Source organism: Episyrphus balteatus, chromosome 1 (genome assembly GCF_945859705.1).
Source record: "Episyrphus balteatus chromosome 1, idEpiBalt1.1, whole genome shotgun sequence".
NCBI classification, from domain to species: domain Eukaryota; kingdom Metazoa; phylum Arthropoda; class Insecta; order Diptera; family Syrphidae; genus Episyrphus; species Episyrphus balteatus.
In genome coordinates, this window is record NC_079134.1 from 27,055,882 (window position 1) to 27,066,873 (window position 10,992).

Here is a 10,992-nt window from a genome sequence, read left to right on the forward strand (position 1 = left end):
ATCAAAATATTTTCTAAAGTCGAGTAAAAATGGGCGTAAGAAAGGGCAGGCTAAATAGCATACATATTATTCAAATTTATAAAGAGCCGTTAAAGTGCGATATTGATAATAGGGTGTATTTGCAAAACGCTGATTTTTTAAAGTGCCGTAACAAGCCGTATTGAAATATTTATGGAAAAAACGTTTGAAAGAGTTAATAACTTTGCATTGTGAAATTTTGTGTGGTGCAGCATTGTAGTGCATGTAGTGAGCATTTTACTTAGGCTACTTTTTGCTAAAAGTTTAAAAGTGAATATTTTTAGACTCATCTTACAAACTTTTAAAGTTTTAATCCCCTTTTTTTTTGTTCATTACAAAGTCGAAAATTGGAAATAAATACAAGAAATGGCGGAACGAAGTCCGCCGGGTCAGCTAGTAATTCATAAATAATTTTTTTCAAAATATTATTTTAAGTTTATATTAAAATTATATAAGTGCTTGTGCATAAAATTTGTTTTATTTTTTTTTTATTTGTTCATATTGAATTATTTGCGTGGGTGTAATTCAAATAAACAAAATTAGTTTTATGGCTAGTAACTACATGATTTTCCAAAAAAAGTTCACTAAAAGATCTTTGTGAAAAACTATCTTTTCAATTTTTTTTTTTAACCGTTGGAACAGTTTTTGAGAAAATAAAACTTCTGCAAAAGTGAAGAATATAAGTTCGAATTAATATCCGCTTATACCTAAAAATAACTAAAGAAATATATTTAACAAAAACATTTCAATTCGGATCGGAAAACTTGAAAGAAATATAATGACATTACTTTTTTTATAGTCCAGTTAAAAGCAAATCGTTTGTCTATAAATATTTTTAGAATTTTTGTCGGATTTTTTTTATAACTCGATTCTCGTTAAAATTAGAAAAAAAATTTAATATGAATGGGAAAAATTTAAGTTGAAGAAAAATATAGTAAGACTAGAATTTAGTTTTTTTTAACATAAGTTAATTTTGGCTCTTTTTTAAGAACTTTCATATATTCTTAATATCTATCATTGCTTTAACCAAGTTAGTGAAATCTCTTAATACTGGTGATTTTAAATAAAATATTTAGGTAAATAAAAAAATTAAAAGAACAGTACAAATAAAACGTCTTTCAGTCAGAGATTAGAGTTAAACTCTAATTGAAACCTATTTTTTTTTAGTTTTATTTTCGCTCCAAGAAAATAGATTTTTTTTTTAAATAAATTTAAAATAAAGTAAAAGAACCCTTTGATGTAGACAAAAAATTATAATAATATAACTTTAAATAAAAAGAGGCCAAAGATTCGCAGTCTCAGTCCAATAACTTTTCTCTGCATTCCAATATGTGTCAGCTAAACTATTATAATAGAACTGGGTCGTATCATCGGTAAATTCCCAAAATTTCTTCACTCAGTTTGTCATCATTTGGTAATGTAAGCAAATTAACAAAATGAATAACTGTTTTTTACAAAGAAAATCAGGTTAAAATGTTGTACAATTGTTGCACTCACAATTTATGAACATTTTTAATGAAAAAAAAGTTACTCATACACCATAGTGTCCAATTTAATTATAAATATTTTACAGCCAAAGAAATAAGTCAAAAATCAAATATTTTGGAAAAAAATATGGGATAGAAATTTAATGTTGGAAATAACGCAACCGTTTTTTATTTATGGCTTACTGGTAAATCATTTATTTTAACGGGTTGTTAATTTGCTTTTATTTTAAATTAATCTTTTATGATGTTTACGTAAAATGCTTGAATATTCGAAGTTCATTTTACTAAGAGCAAATTTGTGCGATCCAGTAGTGCAATTTATTTTTTTTTTTTGCATTTAACCCTCTGTAGGCACACCTCTTTTTTGTGACGTGATAGGCACACGGGTGCGAATTTGGTTTATACTTTTTCATGTCGCTAGAACTTTTTTCGGTCACAATATTTTATAGAGAATCAAGTATGAAATTGATGTAGAATATTCCGAGGAATTCGAATTCTGCATTCACAATTCCGAAAAAAAAATATTTTCACCCTTATAAAGAGACTTTTTTGTGACCACTTTTTTGAAAAATCGTAATTTTTTTATTTTTGTCCTGCCAAATTCACACCCGTGTGCTGACACACGGTTAAGAATAAAATTGTTATTCAAGTCTCAGAAAATTTGTTTAATCATTTTAAATCTTGTTATTTTCTTTTTTCGTTATCATAGTCATGAAATGTTTCGAAACCAAAAAATGTGAAAAGTCACACTCAATATAACAAATTTAACTTAAAGCTGTACCGGCATTTGTTTAAAGGTCAGCAAATGTCTCTTTTTCGATATAAAACTTAATTATATTTGTACGATTGTAACAATAGTTTGTTATTTTTTTTTATTTTCAAAACTGCATTTAAATTGAAAATACATATAGAAACTGTCAGAAATACATTCAATACTATTTTCTCAAGAAACTAAAAAAAAGGAATTAAAAAAAATATCGATGTGGACACTGTGGTGTATGAGTAACTTTTTTTTAGTTTTCAAACAGTTAAAAAAATGTAAATGTTATGAGTTTTTATTCTATATATACTTTTGACCTTTTAGTTAAGGTTTATATTTCTTCATTCTAAAGGCACACATGAGCTGTTACTATTACATAGCAAGCCAACTTCCATATTTCTACTCTACTTTCAGGTCTTCAAATATTAAAGAAGTTTCTATGTATCTATGTTGTCATAAATTTACTAGCAGTCTCAAGCTAAAAGATTTCCATAACCCAACATTATCACGACAAAAATACATTTTTTTGTTGAATAAAAACCTTTGTTTTTTTTTTTTTGGTGAAAGTTTGTTGTTGGCAAACCCTTTCAGGGTCTTTATTATATCTTTTTTATTTCCATAATACCATAAAATGTTTTTAATATTAAATAATCTTCATGAAAATCCTCATTTTTAACCTTTTTCTGTACAGAAGATAACCTTTTTCACCACTAAAGGTGATAAAAACAAAGTGCTGTCACTTTATAAAATTGTGTATTATTTTGTGTACAGAAAAACTTACTATCTAAATGTGCAAAAGAAAAATTCTTTCAATTTAATTCAGAAAAAAAATATGAAAGTCAACACTCAATTGATTGAATCTAAAACACATCACTTCTCAAGCAATCTGTACCTACTTTTTTATTTGTTGATGGAAAAATGAAATCCGAGATCAACCAAAAAATACCCTTGTAACTTTTACCATTTCATATATAACAACTTGAAAAAAAAAACCCTCCGAGGATGAGCTCATGAATATACATCGACAAAACAAATCAAATTTTCAAACTTATTTTGGTATAATTTTTTTTTTTTTCTTTTTTCAGTAAAAAAAAAATAAGAATAAATGAATAAAAAAATAACTTCACGAACGTACCCCAGTTTCCATGGCCCGTAATCCAAAAAAAAGACCAAGTCAAAAGTCAAACTGCTTTTTTGCGTGTGTATCCTTGAAAATTTTCAAATCACCATTTCCATTATACAAAAACAACACAGATGAAAAAAACAAAAAAACAGAAAAGAAAATAACACTCATACGCACTGCATATCACTCACATTTGATTATAAATATTTAAAAACTAATTTTGACCCAACATTTTTTCTGGCAATCTCCTATGAATTTTTGGGTGGAGAAAAGGAAACAATATTTTTACTTTTTTTTTTAATCTTTTTTTCTTCCTTTTTGTTTAATATTACAAAAGAATATATTGCAAAATTACACAAAACACCAAAAAGAAACGTGGTAGAATAATTTTTTTTTTTATTTGTTAAATAATTTATCAGTAATTGCTATGTCACGGCAGGATTGCTGCGTGTTATACGTGCTATGAGTACGGTCTCAAGGAATCAACATTAAGCGGCTACCACAAAATGTGACATATAAAACACTCTTAAATCTTCATCTAAGCTTCCGCCCACACTACACTTGTTTATTTTTTCAGGGTGTCAGAAAATTGATGTTTAACTTCTTCAAGGATGCTGAGAGATTATAGGCCGTGGTATCCTTTTTGGGTCTTTTGTATTTTCCAACCGAACCGACCGAAGAAAGATGCTGAACTGAGGTCCTGCAACAGGATCACGGGCGTTTAAATACTGCCATTCAATTTGATTCAATCGGTCCGGCTGATTTTTGATCCTGCGTGTAAGGATTCTGTGAGAGATTTATCTCATTTGAGAGAGATTTAGTCCTGCTCACTTGGAAAATTCTTTTTAGTGGGCGGTAAGGTGGGCATCAACACGTGGCTCTGTTATTGTTTTGATAAAATTTCACTTTCCCGGCCGATATAAATTTCTGAGAGAAAATAAAATTTTTCAAAGGACTCATATTGGCTTCTATGTGTGTACATTAAGTGAGAATGTATATTTATATATGTTTTTCGACTTTGGGTCAGCTGGTAGGTATTTTAAGTCATTGAACTTGAGTTATGGTTAGAAAATCTATTTAATCGATGATTTATTATTTTGAGTAAAAGGACATTTGGCTATTTTTCATGGACACTTTCAAGACACAAAAAACAAAACCATTATCCTTCTTACATCTGTCACTTGATTTTGACAAAGATATTTTATATTCGTCCTTTTTTATATATAAAATATTTACAATGTGTAGAGAGCTTCTCTTTATCATCTCATTTAAAGGTTTTATCTTTTATCTCGATGATACTATGATAAGTTGTATCTTAAAGGACTTTGTATGTCTTGGAAATGAAAATTCATTACTTCATTATTGACTGTGATGATGATGGGGGTTTTTCTTTATAAGAAATATTTGTGTAAATTGAAATATTTTCAAAATAAGGAAATTGATTAATTGAAAGTTGGATTGTGGAGTGAGAGGAAGAGGAGTTTTGTGATGTGAGATTGATGGGTGTTCATTATTAGTTTTTGTTTTTTTTTTATTTATTTTATTTCTTGGAGAGTAGGATAAGGATTCATTTTTTGTAGAGAAATTTGCATGCAAGTAAATACTGTGGTTAACCGTTTTTGTGTGGAATTTAACTCTTTTGTTTTTATCATTCTCACTCTACTCTGGATGACGATGGTAAATAAGAAGATTTTTCTTTGTTCTCTAATACGTGTTGACTACAAAGTTGATAGGGTGGATGTAAGAAAGAGGATGTCCATGGAAAGATGATTTTGAGAGTTAATGAAGTGAAAAAAACTATTTAAACAAATTATGTGTTACCAACCATACAATGAGGGTTTTTGATGTTGGTATGAGCTTTTAGAGTAGATAGGGTTGGTTATTTATTTGACGAGGATACATTACTTTAAGGACTAATATTCATAAAAATAAATGTACTGAGTAATGAACAAATACATTTTTAAACATTACATTTTTGAAATGAAATATTAGAGTGAATGGAATTCTGAATTAGGAAAGAAAAGTAGAGTAAGAATTCTTTCTAATTACATACTTTGGTGTTTTTCCTACTCCAAAGAAGTCATCAAGTAAGCTCGTGGAGATCAAAAAACACTCAAAAAAAAAACACCATAAACAGAGTTATCTAAGGCTATCGTAACATATGGCGGGCAGGTTTGGGATATTCGAAGAGGTAGAGTACTGTTTCAAAATTTTGAAAAAAATTTAAAAAAATATTTTTTTTGAAAAATCAATTAGGTATTTGAAAACGGATGAATGAATTTTATATGTCGATTTGTATTCCTTTTTTGCTGGCATACCAATATATTTTAGAAAATGTATGGAAAATTACATCGATTTTTGTCACTTTTATTTCAAAATTTTGTTGGAAATACCCAACTAAAAATTACCTTGAAATTTTATCCCTTAAATTAAGAAGATTTTCCATATAAAATATACAGGGTGTCCCAAAAGTAATGGATCAAACGAAATATGCTGGTAGGGCAACTTAAGGGCTCTCAGAATTTGGTAACTTGTTCATCCCAAATCCTTACGGTTTTCGATTTAATGCAATTCTTGTGAAATTTCGAAATATCCCTACTTTGCAACAGTGTTTTGCTTCATGCACCCATTATTGATTTTTGTTTTTTAAAATTCTTTTACAAAAACATTGCCAAATAATAAGGAACAAATAAATAATCAAAATATTTTTTATTCCATACGCCATTTCCCTGCAAATTGACTAACAGTTTCAAGTTTTATAAAAAATCAATTTCTAACTTTTATTTGAGAGCAACACTGCAAAAAAAATTGTACGGTGTGAGATTGGTTTATTATTTTAAAAAGTTGCCCTGTTATTCTAGTTTTCAAAAATGTATAAAAGCTCCCAAAGTTGCAGTTATATCGCATAATATTACAATTTGAATTCAAGAAAACAAGGTTTTTCAGAGCAAAAATACAAACAAAACTATAGGCTTTTGTTCAAAGAAAAATAAACAAATAACAGTTCGAGAAAATGTGTTTATTTTTGGTTGTTTTTTGTTCTGAAAAACCCTGTTTTGTTGAATTCAAATTGTAATACTATGCGATATAACTGCAACTTTGGGAGCTTTTATACATTTTTGAAAACTAGAATAACAGGGCAACTTTTTAAAATAATAAACCAATCTCACACCGTACAATTTTTTTTTGCAGTGTTGCTCTCAAATAAAAGTTAGAAATTGATTTTTTATAAAACTTGAAACTGTTAGTCAATTTGCAGGGAAATGGCGTATGGAATAAAAAATATTTTGATTATTTATTTGTTCCTTATTATTTGGCAATGTTTTTGTAAAAGAATTTTAAAAAACAAAAATCAATAATGGGTGCATGAAGCAAAACACTGTTGCAAAGTAGGGATATTTCGAAATTTCACAAGAATTGCATTAAATCGAAAACCGTAAGGATTTGGGATGAACAAGTTACCAAATTCTGAGAGCCCTTAAGTTCTCCTATCAGCATATTTCGTTTGATCCATTACTTTTGGGACACCCTGTATATATAGATTTGAGTGAATTTTTTCAAAACTTGTACAGCTCAGCTGAATTTTATGCTATTTCAAAGAGTCAAAAAGCAAATTACTCAGAATTGAACGATCTGTTATAGGTGCCATTACGTAACAGTAAGATAGGACAGGCCACGAAAGCCATTTTTTCATGATTTTTTTTATCCAATTTCCTACAAAAAATCTCAAAATTGATTCTGTATTATTGATATTTATCGAGATAATAAACTAAGATTCGTTCATAACTACCGTTTTAAGGGCTCACATTTTTAGGGAATTTTATGTTGGACATATTCAATAAAATTTTGACAAAAATCGATGGTCGCCTCAAAAAAAAATCACACTAATGTAGATACATTATGTATGTATTTAAGAATCAAGTTCCTAATTAGAAAACTATTTCAAAATAATAAAAAAAAAACCCTAATTATTGCAGATTTTAATTTTGACGCTAGATGGCGCCCCAAGAATGTTTAAGTTTTTTCTCATTTGAAATAGAGATATGTTGACTTATGAGCCCATTTGTTAGATAAATTCTTTCATGCTATTTCATATGCTTATTTTAATAAAACATATGCTTTAACCCTCTGTAGGCACACCTCGTTTTTGTGACGTGATAGGCACATGGGTGCGAATTTGGCTTCTACTTTTTCATGTCGCTAGAACTTTTTTATGTCTCATATTTTATGGAGAAAACATATATGAAATTGATGTAGAATTTTACGAGGAATTCGAATATTGTTTTCACAATAAAAAAAAAATGTATTTACACCATTATAAAGAGACTTTTTTGCACCCACTTTTTTGAAAAATTGTAATTTTTTCATTTTTGTCGTGCCAAATTCGCAACCGCGCCGCGGGCCGACAGAGGGTTAAACCAAAAAAAACATACATGTCCTGACTAAACCCTTAGTCCTAGAAAAATGGTATAAATATACCTTTTTGAAAGCGGTGTTTAATGTAGACAAGTACCTCATCAAACATAAGGCTATATCTGGAAAAATGGCCTCATAAGTCAACATATACCTATTTTAAATGAGAAAAAAATTTAAAATCTGCAAAAATTGGGGGATTTTTTTTTATTATTATTTGAAATAGTTTTTCCACTTAGGAACTTGATTCTCGAAAAACCCTTAAATAACGAACGAACTAATATACGTACATAGGCAATTATTAAAAAATTAAAATTCAAATTTAAACAGATTTTAACATTTCTGGTCAGAACTTTTTAAATAGATTTTTTTTTGTATAAAATTAAACTAAAATATTTTTTTGAATTTTTACAAATCTTTTGTGTTTTAAGCAAGTTTTATTAATTCCTGACTTTTTCGTAAAAGGTGTTTTCGGATTTGTTTATTTTTTTTTTTTTTGAAATGTTATTTTTGTAAACGGGGTCACGAATTTTTATGAAGTTCGGTTTCACCGTATTGGAAATGATCAAAAAAGTAGTTGGTAGATTTTTAATTAATCATTATGAAGTAATAATTTGTATTTTCCTGTTACTGAACACAGTCTAAATTTCCAAATTAAAAAATTATGTTAATTAATAAAATCCGATCTAGTTATGTTTTCAGCGACTTACTCTTCCTAAGAAAAAGTATTAGTTTATAGTTTATTTGATTACAGTTTTCAAGTTTCGTACGCCATATATAAGCCTTTACCTTATTTAAGTAACTCTCCTGTATGTTTCTAAATATTATATCTCCTTATAGTTGATAGTTCTAATGTTGCCTTTCAGTGTCGTATCACAAGAAAATGTATATATGGTTCAAGTTGAATTAACTTAGCCTCTGAGCCTCTATTTTATTATGTTTTAATACATTCCCTTTGATACTTGAACCGCATGTTAAGTATACAGATTTGCGTCCATTATACCCATAAACATTCATAGTCCTATAGTTAATGTGATTATACTGATCACTGTGTGGTTCCTTCCGTTCTCGTTCTTCGTTCTTGTTCATTTTTCGTCCTTTTATCGTCTCATAAAAGTGATTAACGTTCACATGCTCATTCCGAGTCTAATAAAAACTACATACACAAACTCATATCATCTCATTAGCTTGCTTTCCCCCCTTCGCACATTCCAACAAACAAATTGTTTCCCCCCATTTTACTACCCAAATCCTCATTTAATACTTCTTAAGATTCCATTTAACGCCGCCGCCTGCTGCCACCGCCACTGCCTCCTCCTCCTACATCGCCTTCATTCTCTAATGATTTTGCTTCCTAAATTCAACTCAACATCAAAACCTTCACTTGGCATCTCCTTTGTAGAATATGCTTAAGTCCTTGTGGTAATAGATTTCAACAAAAACTTTATCCATCATGGCAAGGTGTCTTTAATTACCCTTTTTAGTTCACATGAACATGATGGCAAATGGTAACGGCAAGCAAGCACGACGAAATTGTTAGTTTCTTTTGGGCTCTGGTACACTTTATGGTAAAAACCTATACAACATTAAGGAGTTGGAGCAAACGATTATATATTGTGACTCAGTGACTCAATGCCGATCGATATTTTGCAATTAACGCAAATTTTCGCACTTCAAAAGCCAGCAATTGTATAGTAGCTATATGGGTGATAGTATGAGACTCGGAATTTTAATTGACTTTCTCCGCACTGTGTCTGTCTCTCTCTCTGCACGTGATGAGACTTAGTTTTTCAGTAAGCAATTATTTTTAGTGTCAAAACCAGGTGAGTGTGTGTGAAATCAACAGGGAAATATGCTCACCTGTTTTTATCCCAGATGCTCTGGAATTGGAAATTTTTCTTTTCATGCGTTAAATTTGTGTTTTCAATAAATGCCTAAAAAGTGTTGGAAAACGAAATTTTGAATCGAACTTATAGGAAATCAGGGAAAGGTAGTTTGGAATTAAATCTTTGATAAAAGTAGGTACTTGCAATGAAATGAAAGATCTGGCCTCTACTCGAATGAGCATGTGAACGTCAACTCGAGTTATATGAATTTTATCACAATGACTCTTCAAAATTACTTACAAAAGTTTAAAAAATTATATTTTCTGGAACAGGATTATTTACTTACATACTTAATTAAGGTTGCGCTCATAGTCAACGGTTAATATCAATCCCAGCTAACAAGCCTCTCCTGGTAACTGTCTCTTGATGCCAATATAAAGTTGATTGATGTTTTTTCTTACCCTTAACACGGCACCTAAAATAATGTCTTCTTCTGGCACGTTGTCTTTTTATGAATTTAAGAAAAATTATTTTTAAAAAATCTCGAAATATTTTTCACATAAAAAATACATTTTTATTCATTTAGATTTTACTATATAATACGATAACAATGAATTGGTAAAAACTTAGTATAGTAAAACAAGCAAATTATTTCTTTTAACATTTTTTTTAACTTCATAAATTTTTTAAGGTCCTTCACGATGGAAAGCTCGGCTTTTCCGCTCAACAATATCCTCGAATTTGCTCGCTTTACCAACATAGGTCCGATTCACAATGGCACCAAACGATGTTGAGCGTCTCAAAAATCTGTAAATATATTATTGTGAATACTTAAATATATGTAGAATTGTGGAAAAATCGAACAAGTATATCTTTTTCATCAGCAACAATCTGCAAAAGTACATAATATGTGAATTTGTGGGGAGAGTACGATAACTTAGGCTACAAGAATTGATAACAGTATTTTTTAGAGGAGTTCAATAAAATCATTTTTTACTATGGGAGGGGGGATCTATCTCTCCCCGTTTAGGCGGGAGGTTCAATTTTCTAAAATATCACGTAAAATACCAAACAAAAATGTAATTTCTTTATTTTCAATTTTCTCGGAAACTATAAGTCATATTTGATAAGAAATTAATTGAGGCAGTTTATTTCATTGATTAATTTCATATTTGAATTCTCAGTAATTCCGGTTTTTGAGAAAGGTATCATTCATAACCGTAAGTGTTGCCGTTGTTTTTTAATAATTTTTTTTTTGTATTTTCCGTGATATTTTAGAAAATTGTCAATCCCGCCTAAACGGGGGGAGATAGACCCCCCTCCCATAGTAAAAAATGATTGTATTGAACAAAATACAGTTATCAA

At 29.4% G+C, this 10,992-nt stretch overlaps 1 protein-coding gene across 2 annotated transcripts in view; it reads right to left on the minus strand.

Annotated features, from left to right (window-relative positions):
* The window catches only part of LOC129907595 (gamma-aminobutyric acid type B receptor subunit 2), a 91,960-nt gene extending 87,866 nt beyond the window's left edge, over positions 1–4,094 (minus strand). For both annotated transcript variants that reach the window (XM_055983874.1, XM_055983873.1), the window contains exon 1: positions 3,401–4,094. The gene's annotated coding sequence lies outside the window, so the exon portion shown is untranslated. The remainder of the gene's footprint in view (positions 1–3,400) is intronic.
* Between the last annotated feature and the right edge of the window lie 6,898 nt (positions 4,095–10,992).